Source organism: Sturnus vulgaris, unplaced genomic scaffold (assembly GCF_052056855.1).
Source record: "Sturnus vulgaris isolate bStuVul1 unplaced genomic scaffold, bStuVul1.hap1 Scaffold_198, whole genome shotgun sequence".
Lineage (NCBI taxonomy): Eukaryota > Metazoa > Chordata > Aves > Passeriformes > Sturnidae > Sturnus > Sturnus vulgaris.
In genome coordinates this window covers 4,156,803-4,175,417 of record NW_028276185.1, presented here as the reverse complement: position 1 = coordinate 4,175,417, position 18,615 = coordinate 4,156,803, and the positions used below count along the sequence as shown (strand labels likewise).

General features: G+C 57.4%; 1 pseudogene across 1 annotated transcript; it reads left to right on the top strand.

Annotated features, from left to right (window-relative positions):
• Positions 1-118: 118 nt before the first annotated feature.
• Positions 119-5,749, top strand: LOC148217914 (class I histocompatibility antigen, F10 alpha chain-like; annotated as a pseudogene). Its single transcript, XR_015800661.1, has 8 exons — positions 119-194; positions 1,966-2,229; positions 2,503-2,770; positions 2,910-3,182; positions 3,267-3,374; positions 3,473-3,508; positions 3,628-3,659; positions 4,200-5,749. The product of XR_015800661.1 is annotated as a class I histocompatibility antigen, F10 alpha chain-like (transcript).
• Positions 5,750-18,615: the final 12,866 nt, after the last annotated feature.

Below are 18,615 nucleotides of genomic sequence, written 5' to 3'. Positions count from 1 at the left end.
GCGGATAGGAAATAGCGGCGCCAATGGCGGGGCCGGAGGCTGCTCTGGGGGCGGGGTCAGAGTTGGGGGCGGGGCTAGACTGAGTCGCGTCCGGGCGGGCCAGCGGCGGAACGGGGCGATGGTTCCAGCGCTGGGCCTGGCGCTGCTCCTGGGGCTTCTGGGACTCCTGGTGGGCCCGGGGGGCGCGACGAGCGGTGAGTGGGACCTCCCGAAACCGGGGCCCCCCTGAACATTCATTTCCAGGCACCGGAAGCCCCCTAAACCTTAATTCCCGAGCAGGGGAACCCCCCCGGGATCACCATTTTGGGAACTGTGACGCCCCCCCCACCCCCTTCCCCACCACGAAGACCCCCCTGTACCCCCTCATCTGTCACCAGGACCCCCCTGAACCCCATTCTTGAGCACAGGGACCTCCTTGATCGCCAGTTTCCGGGCACCGGGAACCCCCTGCACCCCTTTATCTGGCACCGGCACCCCCCTGAACCCCCATTCCTGGGGATCAGGATCCCTTTGAACCCTGAATCGCGGACCAGGAACCCGCCCCGAACTTCCGTTTCCGGGCACTGGGAACCCCCTAAATTTTCATTCCCGGGTATGGGAAACACCCCATAGCCCATTTCGGGATCTGTGACCCCCCCATCCCCTTCCTCGACACCAGGACCCCCCTGTACCTCCATTTCTGGGCACCGGACCCCCTTGAGCACCAATTTCCGGGCACCGGGACCCCCCTGTACCCCCTTATCTGGCACCAGGACCCCCCATAACCCCCATTCCTGGGGATCAGGATCCCTTTGAACCCCGAATCGCAGACCAGGAACTCTCCTGAACCCCCATTCCTGGGCACTGGGACACCCCTGAATCTCCATTTCCGGGTCTGGGACGCCCCTGCACCCCCTTTTCGGGCATCCCGCTTTTGCCAGACCCAGTCTCGCCCTTTGGACCCTCCGGACCTCCCAACTTTCCGTGTCCTCCCCGTTTTCCACTCCCGCCGCTTCCTGAAACGGGGTCCCAAGGGTCTCAGGGGAGTCGCAGCGGGGATCCAATGGGATCCAGATGAATTCCCTGGAATTCCTCTTTTCCCCCCGTCCGCTCCCCCACCGCACTCTCTCGGTCTCTTTCCCGTCTCCCAGGCTGCGCCTCTGGGATCTGCTCACCTCTCCCAGCTCCAGACCTCCCTTTCCCGTGACCCAGGGACTCCCTGGACCCCCATTCCTACTTTTCCTAGCTCCCAGACCCCCCTTTCCCTCAACACCGGCGACCCCTGGACCCCCCTCCCGTGGACAGAGACCACGTGGATCCCCCATCCCGCCTCTCCCAGTCTCCTCTTTGACCTTGGACCCTTCCCAGCTCTCCCCCTTCTGCTTCTTGCCCTCCCCTAAACTCTGTGTCCCCCGAGTTCTCCACCCCCTGCTCGTCCTGCGGAGGTGTCCCAAGGGGTCCAGGAAGGTCCCTGGAGGGTCATTGAGGGTCCCAGGGGGGATTCTGGGCTCTGGGACCCCCTTGAATTTCCAGTCCCGGGCACTGGGACCCCCCTGCACTCCCTTATCCAGTATCAATCCCCCCCTGCATCCCCCTTCCCATCCATCCCACCACTCCCAGCCCCAGACCCCCCTTTTCCTTGATTCTGAGACCCCTTGGACCCCCATTCCTGCTTTTCTTAGCCCTCAGCCCACCTTTCCCTCTGTATCAAGAACCCCCGAGCCCCCCATTCCAATCATCCCGGGTCTCCCTACCTTGTGACCCCTCTTTCCTTGGCACTGGAGTCCCCTAGACCCCCTTTCCTGGACACAGGGATCCCCTGAAACCCCAATCCCACATCTCCAAGTCCTTGTATCCCCCTTTCCTTGATGCTGAGCCGCCATTCCTGGACACTGGGACCCCATGCACCCCCTTCTCAGCTCTCCCAGTTCCTCTTTCATTGATCCGTGACCCCCTCAACCCCCCCAAATCTCTGTGTCCCTCCAGTTCTCCACTCCCTGCGTTATCTGCATGTGACGGTGTCAGAGCCCAGCCCGGGGATCCCTCAGTTCATGTGCATTGGATACCTGGATGGGATCCCCTTCACACGCTACGACAGCGAGAGGGGCCGGATGGAGCCACTGACACAGTGGATAAAGGATGGAGCTGAGCAGGGATATTGGGATAGGGGGACCCAGCTCTGCGAGAGGCACCAGCACACGGCTTGCAGGAACCTGGAGGCAGTGCAGGACTTGTACAACCAGAGCAGGGGTGAGTGAGGGGATCTGTGGGGCTGGGATGGAATCTGTGGGGTTGAAAAGGGATTTATGGGGATGGGGATTCACAGGGGACCAAGGGGCTGAGATGAGGATCCATTAGGTTGGTATGGGATATCTTGTGATCCATGGGTTGGGATGTGGATCCATGGGGCTGGGATGAGGCTCTGTGTGTCTCCATCAGACTCTGGGGCTCCATAGGGCTGGAATGGGGCTCTGTGGGGCTGGGACACAATTCCATGGGTTTCTGTGGATACAATCCCCCCAGGTCTCCACACATGGTTGCTGCTTTCCGGCTGTGATCTCCTGTCTGATGGGAGCATCCGTGGATCTGAGCGGTATGGCTACAATGGGCGGGATTTCATCTCCTTTGACCTGGGATCCAGGAAATTGGTGGCGGCCGACAGCGCTGCTGAGATCACCAGGAGTCGCTGGGAGCATGAAGGGAAAGAGGTTGTCGGATTACCTGGAGCACGAATGCCTGGAATGGCTCCAGAAATACGTCAGATACGGGCAGAAGGAGCTGGACCGCAAAGGTGGATGCAGAATTCCTGTGGGAATGTGGGATTTGGGAATGGAGGACTTGGGAACACGATAATTCCTGTGGGAATTCCATTGGCAGATCTCACCCCCATGCCATTCCCATGGAATTCCATGGATGTCTCTCCCATCCAGAGCCCCCTGATGTCCATGTGTCTGGAAAAGAGGAACAGGGGACGCTGATCTTGTCCTGCCATGCGTACGGATTCTACCCCAGCTCCATCGCAGTCAACTGGATGAAGGGGGATGAAATCTGGGATCAGGAGACGGAGTGGGACGGGATCGTTCCCAACAGCGACGGCACCTTCCACACCTGGGCCAGGATCGAGGCGCAGCCGGAGGAGCGGGAGCAGTACCGGTGCCGGGTGGAGCATCCCGGAATGTCGGAGCCTGGGATCTTCACTTGGGGTGAGGCTGGGAATGTGGAATGTGGGAATTTGGAATTCCCAACTGGGGATTCCCCTCACCTCCTCACCATCCCATGTTTCCCAGATCCAACATCCGGCGGGAATCTCACTGTGGTGGTCACTGTGTCCATCATTGCTTCCATCATCATCCTCATTGCCTTCATTGGATTCATTGTCTGGAAGCACCAATCCGGTAACACACGGGATGGGGGTTGGGAAGGGGCATGGATCCACCTGGCACTGTTCTGGGAATCCTGTGCCACCAACGCTGATCCCACTGTTTTTCCACAGGGAGGAGGGACAGAAATGAATACAGCATGGCAGCCCGTGAGTACCAGTGGTGGATCCAGCTCTGGATCCCCTCCGTGCGGATCCCAGGATGGATCCTGGGGTTAATCCTGGTGTGTGATCTATGCTAGAATCTCATGGATCTTCTCTTTCTGCAGGAAATGACATGGAAATAACGGCTTGACCACAGGTATGGAGCAGGATGAGGGTGGGATTCCAGAGGGTAATTGGGGCAAGATGGACAGATTGGGATCAGGGAGGGATTCTGGATCAGAGCAGGGGTCCAGAGGAGGATCAGATGGTATTGTGGAATGGGATAGGGGCTGGATTATGGAGCAGAATCATGTGGGATGGATGGAGCAGGATCAGTTGGGATGGATGGATGGATGGATGGATGGATGGATGGATGGGGCAGGATCAGTTGGAATGAATGGAGTAGGATTGGTGTGGGACGTACGGGGCAGGCTCAGGGAGGGATTCCAGAACAGGATCAGCTGGGAAGGATGGAGCAGGATTGTGGCAGGATTGGGATGGGATCAGGTTGGGATTCCAGAGAGGGATTAGGGCAGGATGGGTGGAGCAGGATCAGGTGGGATCGATGAAGCAGGATTGTGGCGGGATCAGGTGAGCTTCTGGAGCAGCTCCCGCTCTCCATGGGCTCCAGCCAGGTCCATCCCGTGGGATGGGGACAGGGACAGGGTGACACTGTGACCCTCTCTCATCCTGGCAGGAATCACTGCCTGAGCGATTCATGGAGCTGGATCCAGCCCCTTCCCTTTTCCTGGGAAACCGAGAATTGCCAGCAGAGCTCATCCCAGTGCTCCCACCCACCCACAGCTCTTGCTAACGGATCAATTTCCCATTTTCCAGTGTTTTAAAGCCAAGAACTGTGGGAATGCAGCTAGAGAGCAGGACTAGAAGCAGAGCTCAGCTTGTAACAAGTGACATAGATGTGTTAGCCATAGTAGGCTGCAAGCCTTGGCAAGAGTAAGTGGGATTCTGAAGAAGGAATGTAAGAGATAAGAGAGTGCTTGGTACGATGTGGTTAGTGTGATGGTTTGTGGGGAATCATGCAAATACCGTACATACCTGGTGGCTGGGTTTGAAAGACAGGTGTCTGCTAAGAAAGGCAGGAACCTCTCTTAAAATGGAAAATGTAATTCCCCTCCCTCCACATTATTATAAATTCGAAATTAAGGGGCTCTCAGGCAAATATATGGGAATAGGAGTAATAGTTCTTTACTAGGAAAAATTAAAATAGAAATACAGTATTACAAAAAGAGCAAACGCAAAACACAGTCAGAATACAACCTGACACCCCATCAGTCAGGGTGTTGGTAGCAGTCCCAATAAATACTGGCTGCAGTCCTCCTGGAGTGGCAGATGTGGTTCTGTTGAAGCAGTGCTCCTGTAGACAGATACAGTTTTCCTCTGTAGATCTAGTGATGATGTAGAAGGGTCTGGTTTTCCTCTGGAATCCAGTGGGAAAAAAGGCTGCTCTGATATTCCAAATCTCAGATTTATCTAGGTACAAAATGCTCAGCTCCTCCCCCTGGCTGGAGCATCTCCCAATGGGATGATGGAATTTTATCAGTCATGCAGTGGCACTCAATGGCCCATTAACAGAAGATATCTTCCTGAAGGAAGGATGGGTTGTGGAGAAGATAAAGAACACTGCCCCACCTGCTTTTGACAGATAGCTCATTAACAGAGGGTATCTCCCATGGAGATAAGGATCACTGCCCCATCCGGTTTCAACAAGCGGTGACAGAATACATCTTTTGGTTACATCCTACTTTGCAAGCCAAGATACCTGGTTTGCTTGGAATGGGGCATTGATTCAGCAATGTTACTTAGTTACAATTGTGCAATATAGCCTAGTTCCACAAATATTTTTGGTGTGCTGTTTTTAGCTATAGCTGAAAAGGTATGTACATTCAGCTGTGTGTATCAATAAATGGCTTCACGCTTACATCAAGCTGGAGACCCCATCTCTTTATTACCACCACTGTGAAATGGTGCCCTGTCTTGGTTTGAAAGACAGGTATTTTTCTAAGGAAAGGAGAGAACCCCTTTCCTGAGATGCAGAGTGCAACCCCCTCCCTTCTAATTATTTTAGTTTCAAATCAGAGGCCTTCAGGCAGGAGATATGGGGATAGGAATAAGAGTTCTTTACTGATATCTAACAAGGCAAAATAGCAGAAACAACAACAGCTATAAAAACTGACAACAGAACAGAACAGTATAGCTCAGTTCCAGTCCCTTTGGCCAAAGCCCTCTCTCCCTGTGCTCAGTTACCGGTGCTGGGGGCAGGGCAGGTCCCGCGCAGTTGAAGAGGGGCTGGAGTGATGGCGGCAGCAGCCCAGGGGTGAGAGGGATGGGGGAGTGACTCCCCCCTCACGGTGTCGGTCGTGGTGCTCAGCAGAGTGTCCGGAGGTAGCAGGGTGAGATGGGAGAGCAGCAGAGCGATGTCCAAAGGCAGGGAGCGTGGATCTCAGTGCTGGGATGGCAGGGGAGATGCCAGATCCGAGCACGGGGCATCCTCCTCTCACTCCACGGATGAAGTGAGAGAGCAGAGTCCCCCCCCAGACCCCTCTCCCACCTTTTCCTTTTCTGGTGTCCCCCCATCCCCCCACCCCCCTGCAAGAGAAAACTGTTGCTACTAAGGTGTAGCCACAAATACTTAACATAACAATGGGAAAAATTCCTCAGAGAGAAACGGGAACAATTCAACACCAAACAGGAGGAAAGAGTGGTCTGAAGATCTTATTCTGAATTTGCTTTTCTTTCTTTTTATTTATGTCGTTAATAAAGTTTTTTATACCCTTTTAAGTTTTAGGCCTGACTTGTTCTTTTGCTCCTGGTTCTGTCTCACAACAGAAAATGAGTATATTTAAATTGGCAACTCAAGACTATAACATTATTTGGTGCGTTGGCCAGAAAATTCAAAAATTCAAATTAAACCAAGACATTAGATTATCCTATCTGGATGAAGATAACCAGAACTCCAGGGAAGGAATTTATTGATGGGGAGTAGGACAGGATGGCTACAAAAAAAGTTGATTTGCAGGTTGGGGTTGATGATTTTGAATAATGAAGGTCTATAAATGTGCAACACGTTGATGCATTTAAGGAAGTGTTTTCTGAGTGTGTGCCCTTGGCTGAATGCCCAGCACCCAGCCACATTAACCCTTTGCTTTACTGTCTTAGTCTCTTATCTGTTTACTTTTTATTAAACCTTTTAAAATTTACCAGGAAAGTGAACCTCGTTTTTCACATCACTATGGGCAGGGAGCTGCTGCTCCTGAAGCTCCCCTTTCCTCGTTCCTTCCAGGAGGAAAGCTGGGTGTGGGAGCGCTGCATGCGCTCCTTCAGAGGCTGCTGAGGGCAGGGCTGGGGAAGGGGAAGAAGTGGATGAAGAGCTGCGTGCAGTGTCCTGGCCCTGCTCATCCTCCCCATGAATGACGAGGCCCCCAGGGTGGGCCAGGCACTGCTGCCAAGGCTGAGCACTGACACGGAGAGGGGTGGCTGACCCCCCCTGGGGCTCCAGGCCTTGGGCAGCATTCCCCAAGCACAGCCCAGGGAAGGGTCCCTGCAGAGCCAAGTTGGCATTGCCAGCACCTGCCCTGCCCACTCCAGCAGGGCTCAGCACCAGGCCAGGACACCGAGGTGTGGACAGGTGTGTCCCCAAAGGTGTTGGAGAGCAGGGATTTGGGCCTCAATCCCTGTACCTGGGGGCCATTCCCGGATGTTTTGGCAGCTCCCTAAAGGCAGAGTCACCCCAGGTCAACTTTCCCAGGCCCTGGAGCCATCTCCCAGTTCCTGCTGTCCCACAGGCCTCCAGGAATGCCGTCCTTGCTATCGCAGAGCTCCTCAAGTGGAAGGAGCTGAAGCACGTGGTGAAGACAGGGCAGACCTGGAGGATGGCTGACTGCTTGGTGAGGATGTGCCCCAGGGACTGTGCTGGGCCGTGGGCTCTGCAGCTGGGCCTGGGGAAGAGACCCCACAGCCTGGAGCTGCATCCTTGTTCCTGGCTCAAGAACAGAGCCCCAGGGGCTCTCCTCCAGTCCCATCTCCCCTTCCTGCACCCAGTGGGAGGGAGGAGGGCTCTTGGTAATGGGGCTGCTGCCAGGAGGGGCTGCTCCAGCCACCTGGAAGATGTGTGACAATGCCACATCTTTGTGGTCCCTCCAGATGGAAAAGGACAGCAGCAGGGCTGAGCAGCACCTTCATCAGAGCCTGCAGTACCTGAGGGACCCTCAGGAATGTGTGCAAGACTGGACCATCAGGTTCATGAGCCCCAGCCCGGGGTCCCTCTTTGGGCAGCCCCTGTCCCCCCCAGCCCCTGCCCAGTGCCACATCCAGGCTGCTGGTGGTCCCTGGTTGTTTGGGATCGTGCTGGGGAACAGCAGGGGCTGACAGAGCTCTGTGCCCAGGGACCATCGTGTGACATCCCCAGGACCAGAGCGAGGAGCTGCCTGCTCTGGATTTCAGTGGGGAGTGGGGAGTGAGGGCTGGGAGAGTGGGGGGTCTCTACAAACACGGGAACTCATCTCGGCTCTGTTTTGGTCACAGAACTTCAGGCCTTGCAGAAAGATGGGTGTGAACTCACGCCTTGTCTGGCAGCTCAGAGCAGCTCGATCCTGAGGAGCCGAAGGAGCAGCGGACACCGGGACAATCCCTGCGAGCTCTGTGGTGCTGGCACTGCTGAGCTGGGGGCCTGTTGTGCCCAGAGTGGGACATTCAGGCTCGACTGATCAGGGACACCCTCCTGCTGATTCACAAGGTGCAGAAAGGACTCCTTGACTTCCTAGGGTTCTTCTCAGAGAAGGCTCTGGGTGTGGCTGGATCCAACCCCAGCCCCAGACTGGGGCAGCACTTTAAGTCTGAAGGGTCACACAGGCGTCCTTGAGCCTGGAGATCACTTTGTCCTAAGGATTATGGCTGGCAAGCCAACGATAGTTTTGTAAATAAAGTTAGGTTTTTTAAGTTTTAAATAATTGCTTTTCAAATTTCTTTTAAGACATCCCAAAGGTACCTGTGGGCAGGTGGGCACACAGGTGTGATGGGGTGGGTTGGGATCAGGCCAGGAATTAGACCCTGATTTTGTGATTTACAGCAGGACTTCTTCTCTGATCCTAATTCCCAGTGTTATGGTGCTGCCAGGTGTGCTGCTGGTGGGTCTGGGACTCTCACACTGAGATCTGATACCCCTAAACTGGGGTTTGGGTCCCTCACATTGGGGGTTCAGGTCCTGGACTCCTAAACTGGGGTCAGGGACCCTGAAACTGTAATCTGGGTTTTTTAAACTGGGTCTGGGATTCTTAAACTGAGATCTGGTACCCCCAAACTGGGGTCTGCAGCCCTCCAGCGTGATCTGGGATCCTCACACTGAGGTCTCAGCTCTCCACCCTGGGACCTGGGCCTCTCAAACTGGGGTCTGGAATCTGCAAAGTGGGTCTGGACCCTCCCCCCACCTGGAGTTTGGACCCCTGAAAAAACCGGGGGGACAAGTGGGGGAGGTGAGGTAGGGGTTTATTTGGAGGTACAAAGATGAAAGGGGGATGGGGAGATCTCAGGGTGGAATTTTGGGTCCACCTTAGAGGGGGGAGGTGAGTGGGAGTAGCCCAGGATGGAGATTTGGGATCCTCAGGGTGGGCTTTGTGGGGTCTCAGGGGGGATTTGGGGGTCCGAGCGTGGGTTCTGGAGGGCTTCAGTGTGGAATTTTGGGGTCCCAGAGTTGATTTAGGGGTTCCAAGATGGATTTTGGGGTGCAAGATGGATTTCGTGGGTCCCAGCGCCAGATTTCACAGACCCCTTAGTGGAAGGCCTTTGGGGTTTGAGGATTCCCAGGGTGGATTTTGGAGTTTCACAGTGAGTTTCACCCTCCACAGGATGGATTTGGGCATCTCAGGTTGGGTTTTGGGGTTCCAGAGTAGGTTTTTAGGGTCCTAGGATGGATTTTTGGGGCCCTAGGCTGGGTTTTCAGGGTCAGGGGGATGGATTTTAGGGTTCCAGCACCCGCAGCACAAAGTCCAGGGCGGGGGCACTGTGGGTCAGACACCCCATGGACACCACGTCGATGTGGGGCCCCAAAAACTGGGGGAGGGTCTCCAAAACGATGCCCCCGCTGGCCTCCACCGTCACTCCGGGATGTGCAGCCTTGACCTGCGCCGCAGCCGAGTGCAGCTCCTGGGGGGACACCCTGTTAGCAGGGAGCACCCCCTCCCCAAAATTTGGGGGTACACTGGACATATGGATGTATACTGGATGCTACATAGTGCAGAATCCCCCCCCGAAATTTGGGCCCAAATCTGCCCAATTTGGGACCTCTCCCACAAGAAATCCCCAATTCAGGGATTATTCCACCCACTGAGCTCCAAAATTGGGGTGTCCACCCCCAACCCCTCCAAATCAAGGGTTATCCTGATTAAACCCAATAAAAACTCAATAAAAATAGATTCCCATCCAACATCTGCCCAACTGCACCAACCACCACTGACGTCCAGGACAACCCCAAATTTGGGCTCTCCAATCCCACTCGCAGTCCCCCCACCCAGAACCCCCCAAAATTGTGGCCTCCTATTCAACGCCTCCAATCCAGGCATTTGCCCACCCACTAACCCTCAAATTACAATTCCCCCCACCTAAACTCCCCAAGTCAAGGGTCCCTTCACCCCAAACCCCCCAAATTTGGATTATCCAACCCTCTGACTCCCCCGAAATTGGGATTCCCCCTCGTATCTTTGGGGCTGCCCCACATTTACAGCAGATCCCCATTTTACTGGTGTAGCCTTACCCTGGCATGTCCCCCATTTTTGCCACTCCCCTCGATTTTGGGGGCTCAGCTGGGGATAACAGAGTCAGGATCTATGTGGTTAATCCCCACTTTTTTGGGTTCAAGCCATTTCACTGGTCTGCCTCTCTTTTTAAAGGATCTTGACCCTCATTTTTGGGTCCAGCCTCACACCTGGAGGGTCCTCCCATTCTTGGGGGCCCTTGCCAGATTTTGGAAGCTCACCTGGTGGGGGCAGAGGTCAAACCTATGGCATTACCCACCTTTTTTCGGAGATCTGTGCCCATTTTTTTCATTTATCCCCATTTTTAGAATCCAAACTCCCATTTTTGGGGTCCAGCCCACACTTGGGGTCCCACCACTATTGGCCCCCTCCGATTTTGGGGCTCACCTGGGGGCTCAGGTTGTCCAGCAGGACGATGTCAGCCCCAGCCCCAGCAGCCGCCAGCGCCTCGTCCGCACTCGAGCACTCGACCCCCAACCGGCGGGTGAAGCCCCCGGCCCGGCGCACCCCCAAAATCATCTGGGGAAGAGGGGGGTCAGGGAGAACCCCAGAGGGACGCCCCAGTGTGGGGCAGGGTAAAATGGGGGCTCCCCCCAGTCATTCACTTAAAATTGGGCCCCCCCACTGCCCTCCCCCCCCACATTGATCCCCAAAACTTGGGGTTCTCTCCCCCAGAGTCCCCCAATTCAAGGTTGTCTGCTGCACCCAAAGTTGGGCTTCTCCCAACTACAAACACCAAAATTTAGAGTTACTCAACGCATGATCTTCCCCCAATTCAGGGGTGACCCCCCAGTTTCCCTCCCAAATTGGGAGCCCCCCGCACCCATCCCCCCCAATTCAGGGGTCCTCCCAGATCAGTCCACACCCACAATACCCCAATCCAAGAGTCTGTCCCAAAATTGGTACCCCCTTTAAATATTGGTGCTTCCCCACCACCCTCGAAATTCGGGGTACCCCAAGCCGTCAAGCCCCCCAAAGTCGAGCCCCCTCCACCAAAACCCCCATTAAATCCAGACCTCATATTCCCCACACCCCCGAAATTGGGGTTGTCACGCCTACAGCCCAGAACCCACCAATTCAAAGGTCCCCCTCCAATTTCCCCCCCAAACTGGGGTGCTGCTCCTCCAGTCTCCGGGTTTCCCCAAAATCCAGGGATCCTGCCGCCATTACCGCCCAAATTCTGGAGTCCCCCCACACCCAGAACCCCCCAATTCAAGCCCCCTCCCAATTGTCCCCACAAAGTTCGGCGTCCCCACCTGCTCGAGCCCCCCCGCTGCCGCCGCCAGCGCTCGGTGATTGTCCTTGAGGAGGAGGAGTCCCCCCAAACCTGCCCGGTGGGGGTCAGCGCCCCCCACCCCCAGCGCGTATTTCTCCGCCAAGCGGAACCCGGGCGTGGTTTTTCGGGTGCCCCCCACGACCCCCGCCCAGCCCTGGGCCCGGGCCACCCCCACAGCCCTCGCGGCCATCGAGGCCACCCCGCTGCAGCGCCCCAAAATATTGAGGGCGACCCTCTCCGCTGCCAGCACCCCCGCGGCCGGACCCTCCACCTCGGCCACCAACACCCGCCCGGGGGGCAGCGCCGCCCCCTCGGGCACCCTCCAGGTGACCCGGCACCCCGACACCCCGAAAACGGCCTCGGCGAAGGGGGCCCCGGCCAGGACACCCCCCGAGTGCCCCCCGGCCTTGCTGAGCAGCTGCGCTCGGGTCGCGCTGTCCCCCACGGTCGCCACCGCCGCGTCCGGCCAGGGCGCGTCCTCGTCCAGCCAGGAGCGCGCCAGGGAGCGCAGGCGGTGCGGGGGGGGCGGGGGGGCCCAGCCCCGGGCGGGGGGCGGCGAGCGGGCCAGGGGCGAGCGGGACATGGTCCGGGGGAGCCTGGGCAGAGAGACAGAGGCGCTGCTTGGGGGCTGCGGGAGTGGGATTTGGGGTCGTGGGGAGGGATTTGGGATCTTGGGGAGGGATTTGGGGTCATGGAGAGGGATTTGGGGTCGTGGGGAAGGATTTGGGGTCTTGGGGATGGGTTGTTGGCGTCCTAGGAAGGTCCGTGAGAGGGTATTGGGATCCAGGAAGGATTTTCAGGGAGATATTTGGGCGTTGAGGGGGTTTGGAGGGGTTTTGAGGCGTTGAGGGGGAAATTTGGGTTCGTCTTTGCAGGATTTGGGGAATTTTGAGGGGTTGCTGCAGGGGTTGAGGGTCCCAGGAGGGTACTTGAAGAGATATTGGGGTCCTGGGAAGGGCTTGTCGGGAGGTTATTGCGTCCTGGGAAGGGGATTTTGGGCGGCTCCTGGGGGGAGGTTGAGGGTCCTAGGAGGGTCTTGGAGGGGATATTGGGGTCCTAAGGGGATTTTGGAAAATATTTTTGGGTGCAGGGGGGATGTTGGGAGTTATTGGGGTCCTGGGATGGATCTGGGAGTTGAGGAAGGAGATCAAATGTGGGTCCCGCCCCTCCATGGGCACCCAAAATGTGGGTCCCTCTCCCCGCTCCTGCCCCTTCCCCCCAGCTCAGGGGGGTCCAAAGTCCGGTCCGGAGTGGCCACATCACCCACCCCTCCCCCCTCCCCTTCCCGAGACTCCCAGGTGGGGGAGGGGCGCCCCACTGACCTGTCCAGGGTTGGAGGCGACTGAAGCCCGAATTGGGGCTCGGGGGTTCTTACCTGGGGGGGCGTGGCCCGCCTCGCCCCAATGCCCGACCCTGGGCTGTGATTGGCTGCCCTGGGGGTTCCCACCCCCCCAAAAAACCCGCAGGCGGTTTGGGATGGGGAGGGGAAATTCCCTTTATTGACAGCAAATGAGCGTGGCGAGGGCATTGGGGACACTTGGGTGGCGCCCCACGGACGGGGGGTGACACTTGGGGTGACACCAGATGACATCAGGTGATTCCTCCAACCTGCCCCCCCTAATTCAGACCCTGCCGCAACCCGTCAGTGTCACGTGGGGGGGTTACAGAGGCATCGGGGGTGACGGACACATGGGGGTGACAGGAGGTGACAGTGACAGGGGTGTTCCCGCAGTAGCTGTGATAGGAACACTGGGATATGAAAGGGAAAACAAGGCGGGGGCGGGGGAGTGGCGTGGTGACAGTGCCAGGGGCGTGGTGACAGTGCCCGCGGTGTGATGGTGGCAGTACCATGGGTGTGGTGCTGGCAGTGCCAGGTGTGTGGTGGTGTCAGTGCCAAGGGTGCGGTGACAGTGCCAGAGGTGTGGTGGCACTGCCAGGGATGTGGTGGTGACTGTGTCACGGGTACGGTGACACTGCCAGTGGTGTGGTGACAGTGCCAGGGGTGTGGTGACAGTGCCAGGGGTGTTTCTCTGGGCGGGGCTGTGGCCGAGGGGTTGGACAAGGTTGGGCTGAGGGCAGAAGATGGAGATGGGGGAAGAGGGGAACAGAGGGACATTGCGAGGGGGAGACAGGGAGGAGATCGAGGTGGCCGAGCTATGGTGGAGGGGACAGCAGAGGGGACATGGAGATGACAGTGGGGGTAGAGACAAGAGAGGACCCAGACATGGAGTTGGGGACATGGAGAGGACATGGACATGGTGGTGGGGTCATGGGGATGGGGATAGTCAGCAGGAGGAGGTGGAGGTCAAGGAGACCTGGAGATCATGGAGGTGACCTGGACATGGTGGTGGCACATGTGGAGAGGACAGGGAGGAGCTGGAGGAGACAGGAAGATGGAACTGGGGATGGAGATGAGCAGTGAAATGTGGAGAGGTGGTGGGGACATGGGGAGGACATGAGGGGGGATATGGAGATGTTCAAGGTGAACAGGATGTGGTGGTGGGACATGAGGAGGGGACAGGGAGATGGTAGTGGGGGCATGGAGATGGTCAAGAGCACCTGGAGATGGTCGAAGGGACACAGGAAGTGAGAGGGTGGGGACAGGGAAGAGCTGGAGGTGACCTTGGACCATGAAGGTGACCATGGAGGTGACCCATGAGCAGAGGGCAGGGTTCAGGTGGGACATGGGCCCATGGGAATAGGGGGATTGGGAATGCTGGGACAGGGGGCTGTGGGGACATGGTGTGAGCAGTGTCAGGGTGATGGTATCAAGGGTGTGGGTGGTGAAGATGAAGGTGATGATGAAGATGGAGCTGTTGGTGTTGTGGTGATGATGATGGAGGTTGATGGTATTGGAAGATGATGATGGCGGTGTGGGTGATGAAGATGAAGATGATGATGTTGCAGAGGATAAGGCTGATGATGTGGGTGGTTGTGGTGATGAAGATGATGGTGATGATGAAGGCCACCCCTGCTCCTTATTGAGGGCATTTCACATCTCGATGGGGACCAGCACTGGCAGCGCCATCGGCTCTGGAGCCTCAAAGATGTCACAGTCCAGAGCCTCAAAGACCTCGCTGTGCTCTGGGAGCTGCATGAAGTGGGGCTGGAGGGGGTCACCAGGGGGTCACTGGGCTGGAACACTTAGGGGACACCTTGGGGACACCCAGGCAGGACTCCTGGGGGCTGGGGAGGCTCCACTGGTGTTGGGACTAAGGAGCAGCAGTTGCCCATCCCAAACACTGTCCCCACAGGGGGATTCTGCCAAGAGACAAGCACAGAATGGAGCACCCTAAGGTAAGATCAAGGTGGGACAATTGTCCTCAGGCCATCTTGGACCTTGGGGGAGGTAAACAAAGCTGGGGGATCAGAATGGACCCTGGTGGTGGACAAGGAAATCCAACCCAGCACTGGTGCTGGAATCAGCTGTGACTGGGTCAAAGGGAATTCCAGAGGGGCAGATGGTGACCACTGACCCATGGCCACCACCAAGCCCAGAAACCTCCAGCTGAACAGAAGAGTCAGCCTGAGCCTGGAATCATCAGCACCCAAGGCCAGGGAATCGTTAAACCAATGGCATTAGAGAGGGGTGTAGCCCATGAGCACTGATTCCTGAGTTTGCTAAAATGGATAAACAGGGAGAAGTTCAGAATGACCTCAGGACCCCCCACCACCCAGAAGCTCCAGGGGAAGAAGGACCAACAGGACACTGCTGGATCCATGCGTGGTGCTGACCTGATTGATCTCTCTCCCTCCCTTCTCCCTCTCTTCCTGCCCTTCCTCCTTTCTCTCCCTGGCATTTTATTGTTCAGTAAATTCCAGACTATTGACTTTGGTCCCATTTGTCCCTGAATTTGGGCAGAGGCACCTCAAGGATGGGATCTGAACAGCCCAAGATTCTTCAAGTGACCTTAACCCCCTCATTTCCAAGAGCCATGAAGCCACGAGTGCTGATCCTTGGCCAGGGAAGCTCTGTCACTCCCAGACGGAGCAGAGGAGCCAGGGCTCCAGGCTCCTGGCCATGATCCTCTCCTGCCCCGAGCCCAGCCTGTGCTCCCTGGGGATGGGGCTCCCAGAGCCCTGGGCAGAACCTGTTTCCCTCTGTGCCCCAAACCCTGGGGGCTCCAGAGGCTGCTCTGGGTGCCCCTCGTCCCTCCCAGCTCCAGGGGGACATTCCAGGGTGTCCCAGCCTGCCCTGCCCAGGGCACACAGTGGTGGGAGGGGAGGGAGAGAGACCCCTGGGAGCCCCTGGAGTCACTCTGGTCATGGTGGGGGAGGGACTGGAGACTCGCAGGGTTGAACAAGGGCCACAGAACACACAGGGACACGGAACACGGACATGGGAACACACATGGAGATAACACACAGGGACACAGGAACACACAGGGAGATAAGAACACACAAAAACATGGAGCACACAGGGACATGGGAACAAATGTGGACACAAAACATGGACATGGACACAGGAACACATATGGATACACATAGACATGGAACACACATGGATGTGGGAACACACACATGGACAGGGGAACACACGCACAGACATGAGAACAGGCACACGTGCATACACAGAGTTGTTTTGCTGAAGGGGTTTATTGATTATTCCAGGGACATTCCCAGGGCTCCCAGGGGATCAGGGGGATTATCCAGAGATGATCATCTCCTCATGCTGCTGGAGGGGGACAGGCCCTGGGTGTCATCACCAGTTCCAGACCTGAAAGGCAAAGCCCAAGTCGTGACACCCGTGTCCACTGGGACACGGGAGGGACCTTGTTCCCACCCCTCTCTTTGCAGGGACCTGCAGCAGGAGAAGGGATTTGGAGCCCCGGATACACCTGGGACTGGACTTGGCTCCTGACATCCATGGGGCTCCCAGAGCCTCTCACCCTGGAATATCCCAAAACCTCCCAGAGCCCTTGCTGCTCCCACAGGGACACTGGGTGTCCCCAGAGCCCCCCAGTGCAAGGGAAGCCTTGGGGACAGCTCTGTCCACCGAACCCCAGCACATGGATCAGGGACAGCCCCCTCCATGTCCCTCTGACTTTCCCAAGCTCTGCCCACCCCACAGGGCTCAAGGCTCTGCCCTGGTCCCCGAGGATCTTTTGTGGGGCTGGAGAACCCCCAAGATTTCTCACCAGGGCATCCAGAGGGGCAGCCGGGCATCACTCCCGCAGAAGCTCCACCTGCTCAGCCACGAGGGGCTGGGGAGAAAGGGGGGTTAGAGCCACACTGGGGGATACTGGGGCTGGCTGGGAGATACTGGGGCAGGCTGGGGTGTACTGGGGCACAGTGGGGTGTTCCGGGGTGCACTGGGGGGTGATGACGAGGACAGGGGAAGCTCTGGGCCCAGCAGAACTGCGGGTACCCACCTCAGACCTCTTCACTCGTTGGACGCCGTTCTTCTTCTGCAGAGAGATGGGGAGATGTCACTGGTCACCGGGGTGTCCCCAGTCCCAGCAAGGCACGGGGGACCCAGCTGGCCCCCAGTTCCCACACTGGTGCCCCAATTCCAGGACTTACCACAATGCATCCACCTGCAGCTCCTCCTATGACTACCTGCAGATGGAGAGCAAAGGTTTAGTCTGGAATGGCCCCTGTGGGACTCAGCGGGTCACAGGTGTCCCCACGCCCCGTGGCTGTCCCCAGTTTGAGGGGGAAAATCCCTTCTGCTCCCCCCCAGTCCCACTCCAGGCAGTTTCACCCAATCCCTGTTCCTGCAGGGACCACGGTGGGGATGGAGACGAGGAGAGCGAGGGGAACTTGGGGCCTCCAAGGAGGAGGGGATGGAGTGGGATGTGAGGGCCCCAAAGACACTGAACTGGGGGAACTTTGGGGACCCAGGGGATGGGGCGGGGGGGGTTGGAAGGGATGGGAATGGGGGAATGCAGGTGGGGAGGCAGGAATTCCAGTGGGGGGACATGGGGGCTGAAGTGGGAGGTGGGTGGGGGCAGGGGAAAGCAGGGGCAGAGGACCAAAATTGTTGGGTTTGGGAGGGGCTTTGGGAGTCCAGGAGGGGGATTTGGGGATACTGTCGTGGAGAATGAGAAAGGGAAGGGAGTGGAGGGAAAGAGGAGAGGAAGTGGACTGGGTATGGGGATCTTTGGGGTGACTGGGGTGCACTGAGATGGGTGGGAATACAATGGGGACCCTGGGGAAGGGGCAGCCTTGGGAAGCTCTGGGATGTACAGGCACGCACTGGGGTGCACTGGGATGGCCTGGAGGGTCATGGCCATGAGAGGGGAGGCTCTGGTTCAGCAGAAGAATTCAGGATACTCACATCACCAACAGCAATGGCACCACCTCGCTGTGGAGAGAGCATGAGATGTCACTGGGGTGTCCCCAGTCCTAGTAAAGATTGGGGGTGACCAAACTTCCCCCCAGTTCCCACACTGGTGCCCCCAGCTCCAGGACTTACCCCAGCACATACAGCTCCACCACTGCCATCAAAGGTGGCCTGGGCAAGGAGAGCAAAGGTTGGTCAGGATTGGCTCTTGAGGGGCTGGGGGGACACAGGAGTCCCCAGCCCCCCACCTCCCACCCATGGCTGTCCTCTGCTCTGAGCAGGGGGTGCCAGGGGATTTGGGAACATCACTGCAGGGTGAAAGGCAATGAACTGAGGGCAAAGACTGGAAAGAAGATCCTGGGAATCATCTGGGGGGTTGAGGGGACCAGGGGCAGAAGCATTTCCCAGTTTGTGCCAGCTCAGCCTGGTTTGGGACTGGAACAGTTCATCCCAGTTAGGCCGAGTTCAGCCTAGTCTGTACTTAAATGAGTTTGGACCTCTTGGTCCCACTTCAGCCTAGTTTGGGACTGGCCTTTGTTCTTGTGTGGGCAACAGAGGAGATGCTGGGGAGATGCCCGAGGGGATCAGAGGATGGGATGGGATGGGATGGGATGGGATGGGATGGGATGGGATGGGATGGGGAGGCCCAAAAGGACGGGATTTGGGGATAGCATCACAGGAAAGCTCTGGGGCCCTCGCAGGGAGGAGCCGGGTCCGAGCATCCGTGGTTCAGCCGGGCTCTGGCAGCGGGAGTTGAATTGCGGCAAGGGGAAGGACAGAGGCA